The sequence below is a fragment of the Durio zibethinus genome, chromosome 15, assembly GCF_047325235.1.
Source record: "Durio zibethinus cultivar Kanyao isolate XHJ-2024 chromosome 15, ASM4732523v1, whole genome shotgun sequence".
Lineage (NCBI taxonomy): Eukaryota > Viridiplantae > Streptophyta > Magnoliopsida > Malvales > Malvaceae > Durio > Durio zibethinus.
In genome coordinates, this window is record NC_143176.1 from 17656327 (window position 1) to 17677502 (window position 21176).

Consider the following 21176-nt stretch of genomic DNA (forward strand, 5'->3'; position numbering starts at 1 on the left):
TATTTATTATCTTTTCTCTAAAACTTTTTAAGTCGAGTGAATCATGCGTTTAATTGGATTCCAATACCACATCGTGCCGAGCTGGTCCAGCCTGCACATTTTTGCCACCTCTATGTACCAAGCAGCAAGCTAATCATAACAACATCAATAAAAGGACAATAAGAATAAAAAATAGATGGACAAATATGATAGGATGAGTTTGATATATAAAATTATGATAAAATTAAATAATATAATATTTTATGATAAAATTAAATAATATAATATTTTATGATAAAATTAAATTAAATAATTTTATTTTATTTTATATTAAATGTGTATAAAAATTATGATATAATGATTTATTATTTTATACACTAAATATGTTATTTATCCTATATTTAGATAACTTTACAGTCATTATATTATATAAAATAATAATCCTATATAAAAAATTAAAATTTCCTTTTACTTAAATTATGAAATACATTATTCAAATTAAAATCCACAAACGTCGCCTGCCAATAACAAGTCTTTTTCCACCTAGTGCAATTATTGATGCTTCTTAATGATTAAGACCTACAAATTTTCAGTCATGACCTCATATCATTGACTAGTATTACTAGGATTTCATTTACTCATTGATAAAAAGGTCTGTTTCAATCTTTGTTGTTTTGCAAGAAAATTTATCAACTAGGAACAGCTTCTTCCTCGTAAGAGAATATTTCCCAATTATTGATAATTTCATTTGAAGATTCTCTTACGAGGAAGAAAAAAGGTCATATTTTCATGCATGGACAAGTTTTTGGAATTCCTACTGATCAGTACTATGTGGGAGTGGAAAAGCCTTCATCACACTTGGATTTGTCCCCAAGAATTCTATAGTTATTTGCCAATACTCCAAGCCTTTTATGGAGGCACACATTTTTTAGGCAAATTCAGCACTATTTGGAAAGTCTTTCAATGAAATCAAAACCCTGTACGTGGATAGTTAGTGGGACAGAAGAAAAAAGAAATGAAAGAATATTGTTATGTTAGTGCTTTGAGTCTCTTAATTATACATCTCATCCTGCTGCTTTTGCTACATGGCTCGTTATTTCCCAGCTAGATAGCAGCTGCAAGGATACCACGATACCAAAATTTAACTTATTGCTAGTTTTGCTTTGTGCTACATGGCTCAATCCATTATTCTTATACATGATATACTCCCTTTTTAAATTGTTTGGGAGTCTATGTGAATGAGTTTAAATTTTTTTTATTTATTTTAGTGTATTTAATATAAAATTTAATTTTTTTATAAGATTGAAGTTTTATTTTTAATGTAAAAAAATCATAAAAAATAATTTTAAATTGTTTAAAAATAAATGTTTAAATGTTTAAAAAAAATTAAAACATAAAAAAAAAAGAATCAGTGAGAATATATATATATAATACATGTAAGAAGTTTTTCATGCAAATATTTCCTATATATATATATTATATATGAAAAATTATCAAAAACATTGTCGATAAAATTTAATTTTACAAATAAAATTTAGATGATCACACATATATTATTTTTTTGAATTAATTTTTTTAAATATAAAAGGGACATGTGTCCTTTGTCGATGTCAGCAGCTGGCTGTAGTGTCAAGTATTTTCATGATCAGTATGCTAAACTTGAAAGTAGCAAAAACTCAGTTACCTGCATAAGTACGTACGTACATATTCTGCTACGAAATTAGGGCATTGTCAAAGATACAGCTAGCGTTTTATTGAGTAGGCTAGTATTGGCCAGGCTCTTATGCTACGTATGTTTAGTAGGAACCATGAAAATGGAGAAGGATGATTTGTTTTTAATAAATTAAATTGTAATTTAGAGGTAAGAGAAATTATTGTAAGTGTTAAAATTTAAAATTATTAGATATATTTATTATTTTTATCTAATGATTGAGATTTATAATATATGTTATTTTATAGGTAATCATTAAATTATTATTATTATATTATTATTTCTTATCTTTCCAATCAAATGGACTGTAAGATAATTGAAGCCTAATGTATCATCATGATAAAGTTGAGATCGAAACGTATATGTATCCACGGTTTGACTCAATTGGATTACAAGACAAGTTACATATCTCTCTTTCAAAATTCATAAATAAGACGCAAATGAAACAATTGCTTTACCTACTAGTCAAATTCTGAACCTCCAAATTTATAATAATTCATTAAAAGTACTACATAAGCATTGTCTTCTAAGTGTAAAGGTTTAAAAATTTATATATATATATGTAAGTGTTGAGATTGAACCCATTTATGTGATCTCATTTATACAAATATATTAAAACAATCCCTAACTTTCAATTTAAAGCTACTTTACTTTTGAGATTAATTATAATTAGGGTTAATTTTAGAATTACAATTATTATAAAAAATTAAGAAATAAATTTGAGAAAAATAACTCTTTTTCTCCATCACAGTCTGTTATTACGTTTACTAAAATCCAAACCCATCAAAAGTTAACAAAATTTAAAAAGAAAAACCTAACCTTTGAGCAAGCTAAAAACCCAACTTGCTAGCTCTCTCTTGCTAGTTCTCTTTCCAATGCAGTCCCTCTCTTTCTTTTTTCTTTCTTTGCTTGCTTAAAGTTTTCTCTCTCTTTTGTACTAAAATTTCACATTATTATCAAACCCTAACATATTGGAAAAAAATAATTCCCATATTAAAATATACAATTATATCAATTAAGTAAAAAAGTATGAAAAATAAACAAAAGTTAGGACAAGTATCATACCTTTTGCATATCACTTATCACTAACCATCTAAGTCCATCTTCAATACCTAAATCATTATAAAATTGTTATATAAACCATGTCCAACTCTTAATGTTCTCTTTTTCCACCATTGCCCATGTAATTAGGAACATTTGATAGTTCTTATTCCTCCTTATAGCCACAAACAGCTGACCCTTAACTATCCTTTTAAGAAAACAACCATCAAGATCAATAATGTGTTTGCATCCTTCAAAAAATCCTTTCTTCAAAGCCTCAAAACATACATATAATTTCTCAAAAAAAGAAATTGAATTAGGGGTTGAATTCTTATATGTAAAAAAAAATAATGCTCTTTGGGTTAGTTGAATTTAGCTCCTTAACATAATCATTTACAAACATAAATTTTCCTAGTACTTTTACCCCATTCTTTTAAGAATAACTCCTTTGGTTGCTTTACAGACATTATAAGATATAGTAAACCCTAAATCCTTCCTTAAGTGTCTTTAAATGCCTAGGCTTCATAAATGATATTACATTCATCTATTCACCAAACCTTCTAACAAAGCCAAAGGCTATTACCATTTTAATCTATAAAGAGGTAGGCATGAATGCTCAGACACATGTTTTCACAATATATGTCTTATTAGTACTACATCATGAGTAAAGCATAGTCTAGTTACAACCCTTGGCACTGCATGCAACTTTAATTTTGATTTTATCATTCTTTTTGTACTTGAATTCAAACCCTTTTATTGTAAAAATAAATCATAAAAGACTTCTTTAAACAAATTCAAATTATCAAATCTAAGACCAAGCATAAAATTTTCATCAGGCAATCTAGGAATATAATAAATGTTTTTAGAATGCGCTTTCTATGTATTATCTTCATTAGACTTATCGTTGGTATTAGTGTAACTACTAGGGTCTAATGAATCAAAGTAATCACTCATGTACCCATCAACATTGTCAGTTTCAAGGTATGGCATTAAGATTCAACTTTAGCTTTTATAACTCCACCACCATCTAATTCAACATTTGATTCACCATCATAAAAACCCTTTTTCTTCTTAACATAAACTCTGACATTCCATTTAACTTTATCCAACTCATCATCAACTTTAAAATCATCATTAAAAACCCAAGTTACATCCACCAACCTATCATCACCATCTTTACTTAAAATTTTCATCCTTATCACTAACATTGCTATCAATCACATTAACTTCACATGCATTCAATCCTTTAACATACCCTAAACCCTCAACAGTAACTTCATTATTATCATAAACTTTATGCCCTACTTTATTTGATTTTTTTTCGAATCACTATGAAAGCAGCTAATGTAGATGTATGAGGCCTTGGTTGTCTATTGCTTTCATTACTACTTATCATAACAACCTTATCATTAACGTCATTTGAACTTTCACCAACTTCAATTGACTCAACTAGAGCATTTAGCATGCCTTTGTCAAGTTTATCATTCAAATGTTTTATATAAATACTTATAGGCCTACTCATATTTAATTGAGCAGCCTAGTTTACCATACTTTTATCCTCTTTTGTTAACAACTTCATGCCTATTTTTAATGCTTTACCAAACTCCACAAAGTAAATTTTCACCTTATTCCCCAAATCATAACCTAAACTCTTTACAGTTCTTAGTATTGTCTAATAACAAATTCGATCTGAATCCTTATCAAATTCAATTACCAACCTGCTCACATATTTAATTAAATTACTACTTTTGAATTATCCTTCATGTTGGTACCATGCTTGCCATGCTTCCCAAGTCATACTAACTTTAAACCCTAAAATCAAAATGAAATAAATAAATAAATATGTCTATGGCTAACTAAACAACTAATGTTATGTGCAACAAATGGTACACATACATAATTCAATAAATATTTTATATACTAGACAATTGTACATATTATTATACAAAAACCAATGTTGCTAGCAAGTCACAGAATTATGCAATTTAGCTATGCACAAATAATTATATTCAATAAAAAATTATCTTTGGTTTAACTAATTTAAATAAATACTTCAATAAAAAAATTACAAGAATGATGGCCCATATACAGGAAGCAATAAAACCAGACAAAAGATAAAATAAAACAATAGGTTACATGCCACTACAATCAACTTTACAATAACATATGCTCAAAAAAAGTCAAAAAATTCAACAAACATGTTTATTAAATAGCATAATCCTAACCTATCAACTTAGTCTATTCAATGTACCAATCAGGATTTAGGATATTAAAAAAATATTTTTTTTCAATTCTATAAAAATTTCAATAAGCAAAATAAATACATAAATAAATAAAAGTGTAGTAAAAGAGCAAAAAAGATGAGGAAAGTCGAATCTAACATATTCTTGTTTCCAACCAAAAGGAAATAAATCAAAATCCTCCTCTTATAAAAATCCTACATTGTTTCTTATCGAAAACTTTCAATATTTGATTTATAGAATTTGATTAGGGTTAAAGATTGTTAAGATTTGGGAATGCCTTGTTTAGGTGAGGATTTGGATGGTAAGGATTAGGGATTTTGTAATTTGCTATTTAGGAGTATTTAATCATTTTTGTTTTTTCAGTTTCAAACTTTTAATTTTCTTTTAGTTAATGATATTTAGAGAAATAATATTAGGGAAATGTTTATAGAGAAAAATAAAATAATTGTTAATGCTAACATGGATTTATGTAAGTCATATGGCAAGCATTTTAATCCATGTCATTACCAAAAATAATAACAATCAATCAAAGTGTCACGTCAACAAAGTCAATTGACATGTAAGTAAGTCAACAACCACGTCAACCATTTAAATAAAGAAAATTTAACATTGTTAATGTTTGGACTGAGATTGTTAAATCAAAATAGTACAATGATTAAATTTGTATAAATTAGAGGGACTAAATTTCAAATTTTTGTAAGGTACATGGGCCTTTGGCACGTTTTGACCATAACAATTCTAATTCTCTTTATCTAACAAAATAATTAATTAAAGCCAAATCATCAATCAATATTATATAAAATTAATATCATCCAAATAATACATAATTATAGAAATAAACTTCTAACAATAATAAATAAAATAAAAAATATATGCAAAACCTCACATAAATATACAAAAAAATATAAAAGGTCCAATCAATATTATAAAAAATTAATATCATTAAAATAATAAATGATTATAGAAATAAGCTTTTAAAAATAATAAATAGAATAAAAAATAAATGCAAAATTTCACATAAATATACAAAATATAAATATTGACATTTTAAAATGTTAAATTCACCAAATTATTATTTGTGAGTCCGATTCTTATTTCTTAAACTTGTAACATGGCTTTTCAAAAATGAAATCGAAGGTATATCGAAAATACTATGAATGAAAACCCATGAACTATAATTACTTGATTTTTAAAACCCATGAACTATCTTTTGCTTAAAGATCTGTTAAGGATATATCACTACATATAGAGTAGAGAATGTGTGCTAGGTTTATTTATGCTAGGTGGGGGAACAGTTATAAAAGAAAAGACTTGCAACACAGTTCTGGATATGTGCCAGGTCTCCTAATGAACTTGAGTTGAATAAACAGTCAGAAATCATTGTGGACCTTGAGTGAGGGTTTAGAGCAAAGGAAAAGTTATTAAATAAATGGCCTGTCCAAGATTGGTGCCAAGCTTTCTTCAGTGACCTCATTAAATGTAATGTCATTGATAACAACATGTGTGAAACATTTAATGGTGTCATTTTGGAAGCCAAGTGCAAGCCCATCATTAGCATGCTAAAAAATATTAGGGTCTATGTAATGAAGATATTAGTGTAAAAAAAGGATACTATTAATAAATGAAAGACTAACTATAGCCTTAAATTCTAGAAAAAATTGAGAAGTGTATGAAACTATCTAAAAAATAAAAGGTTGAATGGAATGGCTGTGGTCGGCATGATGTCTATTAGGGAAATGTTGAAACACAAGAGAAAGAGAGTTTTATTATCCTGTTACAACACCATTTATGTTTTGTAGGAGATAGAACATAAGTGGAGTTTTATGTCAACATGCTATGAGTGCAATAATGTATAAAGAATTAGATTCATTTAATTTTTTAAGTTCATGGTTCAACAAGGAAAAATATTTATGTGCATACAAGTACATAAATATCCTTGTTAGAGGAAAACAGTATTGGCCTAAAAGCATATATAGACCAATTTTACCTTGTTTAGTCAAAAAAATGCCAAATAGATTAGCAAAAAAAAAAGAAAAAGAAAAAGAAAAGAACCTTTTGAAAGAAAGAGTTGGACTAACCAATCAAGGTAAAGAAGGAAGATGACATGTGAATATTACCATGGAGAATGCCACAATAAGCTAGGATATTTAAAGAGATTAGAATTTGTAAAAAAACTTTTTCATAATTGTCTTTTTATTAAATGAATGAAACTTCTATTATACTAATTATTTTAAGTATGTGTAGGTTACTGGTAAAGGCTCAAAGTATACAAAAAAGATAAAATCTCATAGATTTGAATATTACAAATAAGATTAAGGTACATATAGTTTTTAAATGAATTATACTATTTGTTTAACATATTCAATACCCTAAACCCAAGATAAATGGTTAATGTAAGACATTGGTAGAGGTTTAAGATCAAAGTCAACCATTATAGGTGACAAAGTAGCCTCATTTGTTTCTGCTAATAGAAATATAAGTATATGCATTTTCTTATTTATAATTTTTTTGCTATTATTTGAGTTAAAGTTCTGGTGTCATTAAATGTCTTTCTTGTTAACCATATGGACCATTTCTAAGAGTTCACAAACAACAAAAAGGAAAGGAAAATTTAAAGTTAAGATTTCAATTTGAGATGTGGGATTTGAGAACAAATGAGAAAAAATGAAAGGATTTGGGTTACATGATTTTTTTTTTTTTTGTTTTAATTTTCTTTCAATTATAATTTTTTTTGTTAGTGATATTAAGGAAATATTTAAAGAAATAATATTTAAAAATAAAATAAATTGTTAATTCTGATGTGGATTTATGTAAGCATGTGGCAAGCATTTTAATCCATGTCATCACCAAAAATAATAACCAATTAGAATACCATGTCAGCAAAGTCAACTGACATGTAAGCAAGTTAATAGTCATAACAGCTGTTTTAACGAAGAAAATTTAATACTATTAACAATTGGATTGAAATTATTAAATTAAAATAGTATAAGGACTAAATTTCTATGAATTAGAAAAGAATGACTAAATTCAAAATTTTGAAAAGTATAACGATCTCTAGCATATTTTGACCAATTGTTATCAAAAGATTTAGATAGCCAAACCTAGTTGATCTTGTGTATGAATCAGAACCACCACACCAAGGTTACTAAACAATGGAAAATGCCTTTTCGTATTTATTTTTATCTCTTTAATTTGTCACATGTGAAAGTAAAGAAGTAGATATTGTTTATACTTGTCATAACGTATTGGTCTGGAAATTCAATCACTAGTCATAAAAAATAGGCCTTAAATATTTTAGGTGTGATTGGTCACCAATCTCATCTTTAAACAAGCCTTTAAATTAATTAAGATTTATTTAAAAAAACTTTTGCTCTATGAATCAAAGCTAGATTCAGGAGTACGATTACATATGTGAAAGGTTATAATACCCTCATAACGTCCATTTGTAGACGGTACCAATTGATTTTGTGTTATCCATTAAACTTGACAAAATTTCTCAAAAAAATTAGTATGGGAAATTATTCTTAAATTACTTTAATATTTTAGCAGAAACTTAAGAATATTTCTTCATCTTAGAAGTATTCAAGATATCTATTAACACTTTTGAAGAGGCTTTATCATCGGATTCAAAACCATTTTTTAGTTATTATTTACTTATTAGAACCTTTGATATTGAATGATTTTCTAATCTAATATTTTAGTAATATTTAGAAAATAATACCTTACCTAGGAATTTAAGTAGAAATTGTTATTACAACTTTTTACTAATTCCATCATTGGAAAATTCAAAAGTTTTATTTTTAGTTTTATGAAAAATTGATATTTCTAGTTTTCATAAATATTCTCAAGAGTTTATTCTAAGGAAAATTTGATAATTTCAACTTTTATCTTATCTTTTTTTCAAAATTTATATTTCCAAAATTTATTTTTATTTTTAAATAATTTAGGAAAAATTGATATTTAAACTTTCTCCTAAATATTTTTAAAATTTTATTCAAAGGAAAATTTGATATTTCAACTTTTTCCTTATCATTTAAAAAAAAACAAAATTTTTATTCTTAATATTTTATTTTATTATTTTTTATTTTCAAAGAATGTAGGAAATTTTGATATTTTAAGATTTCCTTAAATTTTTTTAACATTTATGTTAAATAAATTAAAGAAAAACATATTACATTCCACACAAATTTAAATATATTTCTAATATTACATCATGCTTTACACAAGAAATAAAATAAATAATAACAAAAATAAGAGTAAAAATATATACAAAAAATAACTAAAAAATAAAAAATTATGAAAAAAATACCAAGATTGTCCTTGGTCAACTCAATCAATAGTTCAACAGTTCGATTCAAATCTAGGTTGTTTAACTAGTTTTCAAACCATTCAGCCACCAGTTTAGTGGTATGGAGCTGATGGTTACTAATTGAATTTGACCAGCCAGTTGTTGTTAATAGGGGCTACAGCTAAGTTGGGCACACGAAACCCAGGTTGGATGTGTCCATGCGCAAATCTCTAACCCTTCAAATGGTGTCGTTTTGCTTTTCCTTTAAAAAGCCTAAATTATTTTATTTCATTTTTTCTCTCCCTCTCTCTATCTTTACACTCCCTTTCTCTCTCTAACACTCTCTTTCTCTTTCTAACCAGACATTGCAACCATCACCCAACCCAAAATCTGGCCATCGGCCATCATGTCAGCTGTGGTTGATTGTCAGTTGCTAGGGCCAATAGATGCCTAAAATACACAAAAAATTATCATTTAACTTTTTTTTTCTTTTTTTTTGGCTAGTTTTATCCAAAAATCCTAAAAAATGACTAGATCTATCCTTGAATCCTAAAAAGTTTGGCTTTTGATTTTCACTCTTTTAGAAAATGCAATGTCTTTAATGGGTATTAATCTCTTAAAAGGGTTTTGATCATGAATTTCTTTTCTGAATAGAACCTTGGAAAATCTAAAATTCTTTTAAGGCATTAAGAATAGTTGTTCTAGATCTAGACTAATTTTTTATGATTTTCACCTGAGAGTTACATTTTATTCATTTTATATTTTTTTGTCAATGGTTCCATCATGCACTTTAATACTCAATAGATTCACACTAAACAAAAGTTTCTAACAAAGAAAGGGTTGGTAAAATTTTTTCAATCAATGATGGGTATATATAAATTTTCAAGGACATAGCTCTTCAATCCAAGTGTTCACATTTGATCAAAATGGATTTTTTAATATATGTAATATAGGCCAAGGTTTAAGGTTTTAAAAGAATGGATAACTAGGCCCAAAATATGTTCTTGAAGGTAATTAGACTAAGGATCACATTATTTCTTGTGGAGCATTTCTTATAGATGAAAAGACATGTGTCTTTATCTTTCTTCGCTTTGTCTTTTTGAAAACATTCGATTTCGACTCTAGTATTCTACTTTTTTTAATTGCATCTATTTTTCACTTGAGATTCTAACTTGAACTTAATTCATTCATTTTTTGCCCCAAATTCTTTTTCTGAGGTATATCTCAAAAGATCTCAATATAAGACATTTTTCTTGAAGTAGGACTCTATTGCCCATGATCCTTGAAGATGTCCCTATTTTGCCTTTTATTGTAAAGGATGATTCTTGGCTGGGGTTCATTGTAGAAAAAAAAAATTTAATAGGTTCAAATGAGTAGTAAGTGAATAATTTTCTATATATCAAGGATAGGGAAAAATGGACATTTATCATCTCAAATATGATCAATTAAATTAAAAAACCAATCATTGAAGAAGTGGGTAAATAAGTTTTTTTTTTTTCTTTTTGTTGTTTTGTTTCTTTTTTTTTTTATGTTTTATGTTAGAATAATTTGAATATCTCAAGTGTATGATGTAACCATCAAATAATTTTTGTGTGAATGATGCCCAATCTTATTTGCCACTCAAGGTTTATATGACGATCAAAATCATGTGGTATGGGGTGTCCCAAATTCATTACAAAGTTCCCAAAAAGGCTCATTTTGGTTTCAAATTGTTTGGCATATTTTCATAAAATGAGGCGAAAAGGTATTATGTCATGAAACAAATTGTCTTAGATAATAAGGAATTTTACTTTTTTTGTCAATGTCCCTTAAGACATAAAGCAAGATTTGCCTAAGAGAAAAAGTTCAGGCATTTTTTATGTCTATGTTCATCAAAAGGATTTGGATGGTTCAATTATTTCAGTAAAATTTTGACACTTATTAAATTACCTATTACAGAATTTGAAAGAGCATCATGCTTGATTTTCAAAACTCAAAGTGAAATTTCAAAATTAGTTTATTTTGTTCATTACCTAGATAAAAGCTTGGCTTTTGGGTATTGCGAAAACTAGGTTCATGAAGCTTAAATTCATGCCCCTTAAAGTATTAGACTTATTTGGGTTTAAATCAGAACATGTTTAGCAAAAAGAATGATTTTTGAGGTAAATTCATTCCCAATAATGATCAGCAATTATTTTGAGACTCACAATATATATATATATATATAAATTTGCCTTATCCTCATGATCTAAAAATCAAATTATGTAAGGCTTTTATTCCAAACAATCATTTTACAAATAGAAAATTGTTGTGCTATTTTTCTAAAAAATATATTTATACAATATCAAAGTATAATGTTAAACATATACAAAATCCAAACAAGAAAAGCTTTTTTCATTAGAGTCAAAATTTCAAATTAATGCATCAAAAATGAAAATATCTTAAAAAAACCTGAGATTCATAAGAAAAGTAAAATGTTAGTCTTTTAATTTTATTTTTTTTTGTATTTTTTTTACAAAGTTCAAAAGAATTTTACCCTTTAAAGCATACATTGATGATGTACCTTTCTTCATGGGATCGAATGCAAAGTATTTACAAAAATGATGCGGGATTTATGAACCAATGATATGTATGAAATGCGACAATATTTTCAATGATAAATCATGTGTTTGCATGATTGATTGTGTATTTACAATGCAACAATATTTACGGTGCACATGAATTGAACATATTCACATAAAATATAATGTATTTACCATGCAATATGATCGAAATTTTTATTTTTTTTTACTTTGTTTGTATTTTTTAATTAAACTTTTAGAAAAACACCCATTTTTTTTAATGAAATGAAAGAAAATCTTTGTTTTCTCATTGCAAATTTTTGTTTTTATTTATTTTATGAAAATAAAAACTTTATACAATCTATGATGAAATCAATTTAACAGCACATAAAAGAATTACAACACTGAAAAGGAAATACAAAAAGGATACAACAAAGCTCTTTCATGTGCCCTAATCAAAATGCATTCCATAAAAATTCGGCATATCTCTATTTAGGGTTGGCTTCTTAAAGTAGACTATATGTAGGGTTTAAAGTCTTATATATGCTAAAAGGTTTCAAAAATGTTCCTCATTGTCATCCATACTGGACTAGTAAGGCACGTTAATCCTCACTCATGACAAGTTATAAATGAAAAAAATTCAATTTAAGTGAGAATATTTCACTACCACTATAGAAACATTATGATCTCATAAAAGTATAAGTACTTTACTCAACTCGGGGTAAAACTCATATTATGCACATGCAAGATGAATGATAGAATAGTAGAATACTTAAATTAAAATCAATAAATAAAAGAAATCAAAATACTAAAAATCCAAAGAGAAAAACAAAAAAAAAATTATATAAAAAAACACAAGCCTGGATAACACAAAATTAATTTTTGGCTCAACTCTCTTGATTCCTAATAAAGTCGTAAAAAGTAAGAATCACCATCAATCTTTTTAGATACGATTGGTCACCAACCTCATCTTTAAATAAATCCTAAAATTAATTAAAATTTATTTAAAAAATATTTTTGTCTATGAATCAAAGTTGAATTCAAAATTATGGTTATGTATGGAGAATGTTATAATTCCCTAGAACACCTATCCGAAGACGGTGTTAATTGATTTTGTGTTATCTATTAAACCTAACCAAATTTTTAAAAAATAACGTTGGAAATTATTATTAAATTACTTTAATATTTTAATAAAAACTTAAAAATATTTTCAAGCCTCAGAAGTATTCAAGATATCTACTGACACACTTAAAAGCTCTCTATCATAGAATTTAAAAATATTTTTTATTTATTATTTACTTATTAGAACCATTGGTATTAAACGATTTTCTAAATATTTTAATATTTTAACAATATTTAAAGAATAATATCTCACCTAAAAATTTATGTTGAAATTACTATTGCAACTTTCTACTAATTTCAAAAGATTAAAAAATTTTGCTCTTTAGTTTTACGAAAATTGATATCTTGAATCTTCATAAATATTATCAAAAGTTTATTTTAAAAAAAAATTGATAATTTCAACCTTATCATTTTTTTCAAAATTTATATTTCCAAAATTTATTTTTATTCTTAAAGAATTTAAGAAAAATTGATTGTTTAATTTTTTCATAAATATTTTAAAATTTTATTTTAAGAAAATTGATATTTTAATTCTTTCTTAGCATATTTTTTAAGAAAAACAAAATTTTTATTCTTAATCTTTTATTTTATTATTTATTATTTTTAAAGAATTTTAAAATTTTTTTATATTTTAACATTTTCTTAAATTTTTTACATTTATCTTAAATAAATTAAAAAAACATGTTACGTTCCACACAAATTTAAAAATATTTCTAATATTACATCAAGCTTCACACAAAAAATAAAGTAAATAATTACAAAATTAGGAATAAAAATATATAAAAAAATTTATGAATAAAATATCAAGATTACCCTTGTTCAACTCGGTCAACGATTCAACAATCCGATTCAAATCTTAACAGTGTAGCTGGTTTTAAACAATTCAACCACTGCTTTAACGGTCTAGAGTAGTTCGTTACCGATTCAATCCGGTCAAGTGCTAGGATCCAAAGCCAGGTAAAACGCCCGGATCCCAAGTCAGATCTGGTCCATGCGCAGATCTCTAACTCCTAAAATGGCGCCATGTTGCTTTTCCTGTAAAAGTCCTAAAATTTTTTTATTTTATTTTTCTCCACCACCCTTTCTCTCTCTCTAACGCTCTCCCTCTCTAATCAGACACTGGAAACCACTACCCAACCCAGAATTCGGCAACCGGTCCCGCGTCAATCACTGTTGGCCGCCGCCGACCGTGGGTCACCGACGCCGATCGAGGCCCATAATACGCCAACATTTCCCTTTCGACCTCTTCATTCTTTTTTTCTGGTTAGCTTTCTCCAAAAATCTCCTAAAATGACTAGATCTAGCCTTGAATGCCGCGGGTTTGTACCGCAAAACGCCCCTCCTCCGTCGCGGCAAAAGCCTATGCGTCAAAGTATCTTCTTCCCCTCCTTCTAAGCTCCCTCTACTTCAAAAATCTAGTCCTAAACCCTGTGGAAAACTCCCAATCGAAAACCATTTTGGTTTTTTTTTTTTTTTGTGGTTCCCCTTTTTGGGATGGATTTTATTTTAATTTTTTTGTGGTTTTTTTTTTGGTACGGTTTTCTACGACTTCCTCTTAGACGAATGTGATTTTTTTTTCTTTTTTTTTGGTTTGGGTGGGTTTCGGTTGCTAGGTAGAATAGGTTTTTTTCTTGGTGGGTGTTTTGAAATTGCTGATGGAAGTGGTGTGTGTGATGGTGGGTTGGGATGTTTGACAGTGTTGGTGTTGGCATAGGGTCTCGGCAGTGTTGCAAGGGTGGGGTTGAGGGTTTGTTTGCTGGTGGAGGTCTGAGACAGTGGTGTTCTCTAGGGTGGTTTGGTTCACAGTGTTATTTTTTTGTATAGCTTCTGGGGCTTGCAGAAAAATGGCCTCCTTTGTAGAGCCGATCCCAAGTTCAAATCCCAGAAAATCTGGGATTTGAGAATGACTTTTAGGGATGGGCCGGTTGTAAAAATCGGAGTGGCAGGAACTTTGGACCTTTAACTCCTGCCGTTTCTCACAGCAATTTCTACCATTTTTCGACTTTTTTCTTCTCTTCTTTTTTTTTTTATTTAAAAAAATTAAATAATAATATATAATATAGAAAATAATTGCGCTCAATAATCAATAGACATTATCAAAATATTTGTGAATTTGATTCGGATCCAATCAATCTAAATAAAATTAAATATTAATAATACTTAGATAATTATAGAAAAAAAAAAACCTATGCACCATAATGAAAAGAGATACTGGTATAATAAATTTAATCAATTGTTGTAATTGCATGTAATGGACATAGGTTTTCTACTTTTTAACGGATAGTTTACTGATTGAATTAAAAGCAATTCATGAGCAATTAGTTTAAAGATTTTGTGCTTTTTAATGCATGGGTTCTAACCAAGTAATCCAGTAGGTTTTCTTCCAATTAGAGATTTCTTAATGCTTAAATTCCTTTGAAATTTAAACATGAATGAATTTTGGTCAGTAAATGGTCGTAGGTTGTTTAATGACCTACTGTTTTTTACATTGTTAATTCTATGTTCTCTTTTCTTGAACATTATTGTAAGTTTTACTTTATCGCTTTTACCATTGAGCCACTATATTAAGATTTGGTTGGGTTTGAAACTGCTTGTTGGGGTTGAAGACCTAAATATTTGGACATGAATGACTTCTGATCAGAATATAATCTTAGGTTGTTTAATGGTTTGTTTGTTTGTTTTTTTTTTTTTTCCAAAGTGCTGTCAACTGCCTTGCCTTATTCACTTGTTAGGTCAAATTGGTACAAGGTGAGTTTGATTCCCTCTATGAGGCAGTCAACTGCACTTTAATACATAATTCTTGAAGGGATTTGTGATGAATAGATGATATATTTTGTATATAATAGTGACCATTCAAGGAAGTATTGTTTAGTTTGCCTTATTTTTCATATTAGCACACTTTCAAACTCGAGCTTTATATTATAATTTTATATTTTCATTATCATTACATTTATATTATCGTTTGATAATTTTTACAGTGTAACAAGAGTTTTCATACTAATTTATATAACAAGATAAATGAAAATTTAATCATTGATCCTATTTTAGGATTATATTTAATCTTAGTGGGGCAAATTATAGAAAAATATTAAAAAAATTTATCATGGAATTATATTTGTATTTAATATTTAATTTGTTTTTCAGAATTTAGTAGGTCAATTGACACTACTAAATTAAATTCAAGAAGTTGCAATCTTTTATAAAGTTTAAAAACTTCCATAACCAATTTATATATATATATAATAGTTTTTCATATTTAAATACCAGTTTCTGAAATACATATATTCATTTTATATTTTTATTGTGAAAAGTACTAAATTGTATAATTTAAGTTTGGGTCCACACATGAAAATGGCAAATCCTGGGCCTGGCTGGTCTATTGTATATTTCCTGAACATCAGAAAACAACAGAGAGATGAAAGATGAGTGGGGACATCGTGAATGGAATGAATTTAAACTGAGGCAACGCCCATCCAACATGTACCAGCCAATCAATTAATCACGACAAATACTAACAAATGGATATGGGAAACTCAGCCTCTCTGTTCAAGAATAGTTTCATTGTACGGCCCATTAACTTACAAAAAAGTCCCATATATAGCAATAAGTCTATGCAGAAAAAGCCAAGCCCACTGGAATTGATTACCCCATGTCGATGCCATGAAACCATCATTGATTGCCCTGTAATGAGCCCAAAAGCTTGTCCAAATTGAAGAAAAAAGACACAATAAGCTAAAGTTGCTCCTTGTTTGCATGATATCAGCTTGGCTTTGAAACATGTTCATGTCTGTTGCAAAGCAGCACAACCATATTCTGTTTCCTTAAATAGTCCTAGTGAGGACCAGATAGGCTTTCATTGCAAGGGCTCAGCAAATCTCTGTACCAGAATCTACGGCTTTGATATTGTTTCCATCAATGGAAGATGCTCTTATCTTATCATAGCTTTTTGTTTGATTTGCAAAGCTCTTTCTTTGTCGTGTGTCGGTGTTACCTTTTATGTTTCAGCTTATATAAAGTTGTACAAGTTCTTCCATCGCTACACCAACTGCATTTCACTGTGAAGGTTCCACCTACAAAGAAAAATATATAGGCTGCGGTTTCTTGGATTTGTAAGACAGTTCATGAGTTTTCACTGCAAAGGTTAGTTTTCATTGCATTATTTTTATTCAATTCGTACAGTTCTTGGAAGGTTTTGGAGTTGCTTCAGAAACCAGGAGAATTAAGTGCTAATCAAGATTTAAGCATTCCTTAACAGCTTAAACTTAATATTCTTTTTGGTACAAACGGATAGGGGAATAGGCTACAGGTTATGGTATTTGAACTCAAACTCGTTGAATTTCACTTGTTGAAGGTTCATCTTATGAACCAATTGAATCAAAAATATTTTCAATCTTAATATCTTTAACCGTAATACACTGTCATGCTACCAAGTTTAACATGTATTTAGAACTTTATTTTCAAATTGAGGCCACTAAGGTGACCATGCAGGTGATGTTTCCAATTTTGGGTTGGCGACATCCGTCAGCAGAATTAGTACTGATCTAGCTCTAAAAACTACGTGATTTTTGCTAATAGTTTCTTAATTTTTATTTTCCTTTATTGTTGTTTCTCTAATTTTCCTTTCCAAGTCCTTCCTCTCCACTCTTTAGTTTTTGGGGTAATTCTAATGCTTCCCTCTCGCAAGTGGTGTGCATTAATTTGTTTGTTTCTTTGTTCTTTCATTCATTACTTTGTTTGGCAGCAACCTTAAAAAAGAAGTCTAATGGTGGACATTGAAGTGGTTGTAGCATTTTTGAGTTTAAACCTGACTGAAGCTGTCCAAAATGTTAAGTTTACAGTGGATTAACTGTCTAGTAGTATTAAAAAAATTAATTATTGTCTTGGATAGTTCAAGAAACAAAAATTTTCTCAAAATGCATGATTATGTGAAGAAGGAGAAACTGTAATTGTAACAAAACTTGGTTAAATAAAAACATTTCCTGATTATGGTAGATGCCTTAACTGAATAATGAGATCTCTGCATGCAGGATATAAACACAGGTTGAGTACTGCATTAATTTCTGATCTCTGTTTACTCTCTCTCGTTATTCAAAGCTACTTTGTGTACATGAATAAATTTCTTTTAACAGGTTTGATTTGCGCCACCACATTGTTTTCCTTACAAGTAGAGTAGAACTTTAATTGTTAGAGGTTATTCCTCAGCCTTGATTCTTTGACAGAGTAAATTGCTTAAGATGATATTGAATTGTTGTAGATTTTTCGTAACACTTATGAACAACAAAATTCTTAAAATAAAAAATTATCCCAAAAGAAGGTAACGGGCTCAAAGTAGATACAAAATCTTAAAAAAAATAAGTGGAAGATTCTACAAAGGGAGTGGTGCAATTCTCACATGTGATGGAAAAAGACAGAAAACTTCACATAAAAAAAATCAGAAAACAAACTGCAGTAGGACATTCTAAGAATTTGATTAGTTAGGTTCACTTTCTATGAGTTTTCTTCATTGATCCTCATCCTCCGTAGCCCACATTCTGTTCTTGTCTGTTACTTCTGCTTGTTTGCCTTTCAAGATTGTCACGTGGTAAGCTTTTATCTCTGCCTACACACACATGATTGAGGCTTGTCAAAATGTTGTTATCTCATATCTGTTAAATATTAAGTTTCTTGAGGTCGTATATTCAAGTTCGGACTCTCCATCTATTACCAATTGATTGGTTGCATAACAGAGTTGAATTAGAGAAATGAGTTGAAGGAATTATTCTAGGGATTAAAAAGCATTTACATATGAAGGGGAGAGAAAAGCAGCTACATAGGAAAGACCCTGACAATATTTTTTCTTCAGGAACCTGTAAACATTATGGAAGGTAGCAGTGGCAGTTCCTACAATCCTCCAGGTACCAAATTCTTACTACTTTTAATTAGTTTTCTTTTTTGCTTTTCCCCCTTTACAGATAAATATGACACCATAAATTCTGAACTTCAATTTATCAACTAATTAAAATGTCTCAAATCAATACATTTTTCCTTGAAGAGTTCAGTTACTTTTTCTTTTGAATTTGTTGAAGTTTGCTGTAAACCTTTTAGAATAATGCAGTCCACCCTGCATTTTCACTTTTTATGTATCATCATCATCTACCTCCCATAAGGCCATAACTGTAAACATAAGAATCTTTTGGAAGACAATCATACCCTTGCATTAACCCTGAAGCATATAAAAATCACAGGAAAGTCGACCCTTTGGCTTGGAGAGAAAGAAGGCTTGGACAGAAGGAAGGTTAATGATGCAGTAAAAACAACTAATATTTAAGTTTAATTGATGTAATCCAGACATAACAAGTTGGGTCAGATGTTTATAAGAGCATGGAAGCTTTCTGCTATATTGAAACAGTTCCCTTCAAAACCTGGTTCATGCAACCACCTTTAAGAGGTAGTATGCAGTAGGTGGGAGGTTCAAATCTTAGGACCAATCACCTATTCGTAGGCTACAGCTTCTTTTGTAAGAAGACAAAAAATCCCTCTTTTCTTTTTTCCCAATATCATGCATATTATGTTTCCAAAAATCAAAGTAACATCTGATTCTCAGTCTAGAATAGAATCTCCTAACATTATATCGATTTCATTTACTAATTACATCATTAGAATTCAATTGTAGTGTAGATAATGAGAATAGCTTATACTAAAGCTGTTGTTTCTTGGTTTTTGGTTATGTGAAAAATTAAACTGTTAAAAGCTTTAGCCAAACCACCATCAGAGTTGGAAATACTACAGAAACAGCATGAGGAGAAAACACTAAAGATCGAAGAGCTCAAGAGGCAAATCGAAGCTGTGAAGCTTCGCCTGCAGAAGAAGAAGAAGGATATCCCAGATGAGAGAAAGGAAGCATTCAAAAACCTGAGCGAGAAATATAACAGCCTGAGAGAGGAATATAATGCATTGTTGGGTGAAAGGTCAAGGGAGCAGAATTAAGCAAATCGCTTCAGCTTCAGCTTCATCTTGCACGATCTGGAATATGCTACCCCACCGAGTTGACATCTAATGCATTAGAATCTGCTATATGATTTCTCGTAAATATTTAATGTTTGGTTTAGTCTGTCGTTTCTGTTTCATTACTTTGCTAGTAAAGATTGCAAAACCGATAAGTTTTCGGTGATGATCATCTTTAATTCTTAATAGCAACTTGTTGCTGGTTGTTTGGAGAGGTTAACTGGGTGCTTTGCTGGAAGGTCGTTGAGAAACTGACCTGTAAAACATAGAACGGTCAGGTGTACCGGAGGTCGGGATGCACTCTGACGATTAAGTCAGTCAAATGGAGAAGTTAAGAGAAAAACAAAAGGCAGGAGAAGTTGAGAGTCAGTAGCAACTCCAAAAGAGCATGAACACAACTTCGAAATCTAATTACATATCTTCTATCTATATATAAAAACATGAATTTTAAAAGTGTTAATAGTGATCACCTAAATACTCTTATAAATTTTTAAATTATAAAATTATATTTAAATATATAAATTTTATTAATTTATTTAAGTTTAATTTAAATAAATTAAAATTAAAAATAGTGTTTATGTGAAATTAAATTACTTAAAATTTTAAAATTTTAATTCTAAATGTGTTAAAAGTGACTAATTAAAATATTTTTAATAAATTTTTTATAAACTTTAATCTAAATGAATTTTTTTATTATTAGACTTTTTTTTTTATAGTTAGACTAAAAATACTAAAGGTGATTGATTAAAACACCCTTAAAAAAATTTTAATTCTAAAAATATTAAGAGTGATTGATTAAAATACTATTAGTAATTTTTTATAAATTTTAATTTATAAAATTTTTATTATTAGAAATTTTTTTATAAATAAAATAATTTTTCATATTAAATGAAACTACAAATACAACGAGATTAAATTTTAATTTGCTTAGGAATAAAATAATTATATGAAGTTTATTTCTTTAGTTGTTATAAAAAGAATTATATATGTAGTTCATGTTGATAAATAAATTCATTAAAGATAATCATAATTAAGTTATTTTAGCATGTTTGGTTTTGTTTCTATCTTTTGCTTTTCAGTTTTTTATTTTAATACATTAACTATATAAGTATGTTAATGATTTTATTATTTATATATTTTATAAGTTGATAATTTGATCGTTAATAACATAATTAAAATTTTTAGTCTTTTTAAATAATTTTCTAATTTATCATTTTTAAAATTTAGTCTGATCTTTATAATTAATTTCTCTTTTATATTTTTTTCTT

At 28.4% G+C, this 21176-nt stretch overlaps 1 long non-coding RNA gene across 1 annotated transcript; it reads left to right on the forward strand.

The window, feature by feature from the left end:
- Positions 1-16757: 16757 nt before the first annotated feature.
- On the forward strand, positions 16758-20215 carry LOC149514727 (uncharacterized). The gene is made up of 3 exons (XR_016327976.1): positions 16758-17064; positions 18767-18818; positions 19655-20215. It is a non-coding gene; the product is annotated as an uncharacterized LOC149514727 (long non-coding RNA).
- Positions 20216-21176: the final 961 nt, after the last annotated feature.